Source organism: Etheostoma cragini, chromosome 2, assembly GCF_013103735.1.
Source record: "Etheostoma cragini isolate CJK2018 chromosome 2, CSU_Ecrag_1.0, whole genome shotgun sequence".
Taxonomy (NCBI): domain Eukaryota; kingdom Metazoa; phylum Chordata; class Actinopteri; order Perciformes; family Percidae; genus Etheostoma; species Etheostoma cragini.
Window position 1 is genome coordinate 29,327,017 of NC_048408.1, and position 1,320 is coordinate 29,328,336.

Genomic DNA, 1,320 nt, shown 5'->3' on the forward strand with positions numbered 1-1,320 from the left:
GGAAGAGACCCCCGAGTCACTTTTCAATCTACCCCGGCGAAGAGGCTCCATAAGCGGGTAAAGCTCCGCCTGCTTCGCGCTCCACTCTCCCCAGCCACCACACCGGATGTCCCTTTAATAGCGACTCCTCCTACTCCGTTCTTCGGATTTTCTCCCGCGAGTTTGAATCTCCTCAAACAGCACACTGCAGAGTCTGTTGTCACAGACACTTCCGGACCAGAGTCTAAAGGCAGTCCTGCGATTCCACATTAAATACCACTTTAGCACCGAGTGTTATAGAATAACTTGCCCGTTTAACTCATGGCGATGATGACGGTTGGCCTGTTAGTGTTGAGCTTTCTAGGCGTTGCACTCTCGTCTGAAACCGGTAAGTTTGACCCTAGCTTGCTAAGCTAATGGTCAACTTTAAGCTAGCGTAATATCGTCAGCTGTTTCCGTTGGCTGTTAACATTGGTATAATGTTGTGAGCTTATGGTGACAACTTTAAACCATTGTTGAAGACGTTTTAGCTCAGTTTGATGGCATTAATGGAAACCTTTCGCCAAGTTTTAACGTTGTTAAGCACTTTGTTCGCTTTGCTAGCTGACGGCTAGCTACATAGCGGCTAGTCGCTGGTTAAGCTAACTAAGTTAGGACCATAGACGGTTAAAGTTGGACCATAGACGGTTAAAGTTGGACCATAGACCGGTTAAAGTTGGACCGTAGACCGGTTAAAGTTAGGACCATAGACCGGTTAAAGTTAGGACCATAGACGGTTAAAGTTGGACCGTAGACCCGTTAAAATTAGGACCGTAGACCGGTTAAAGTTAGGACCATAGACCCGTTAGAGTTGGACCGTAGACCCGTTAAAGTTAGGACCGTAGACCGGTTAAAGTTAGGACCGTAGACCGGTTAAAGTTGGACCGTAGACCCGTTAAAGTTGGACCGTAGATCCGTTAAAGTTAGGACCGTAGACCGGTTAAAGTTGGACCGTAGACCGGTTAAAGTTGGACCGTAGACCGGTTAAAGTTGGACCGTAGACCGGTTAAAGTTGGACCGTAGACCGGTTAAAGTTTGGACCGTAGACCGGTTAAAGTTGGACCGTAGACCGGTTAAAGTTGGACCGTAGACCGGTTAAAGTTTGGACCGTAGACCGGTTAAAGTTTGACCGTAGACCGGTTAAAGTTGGACCGTAGACCGGTTAAAGTTTGGACCGTAGACCGGTTAAAGTTGGACCGTAGTCGGTTAAAGTTAGACCGTAGTCGGTTAAAGTTAGGATCTAGCAATAAGTTAGCACTGCGGGGATGAATGTGTTAACCCGGCTGTTGACTGATTGAGTTA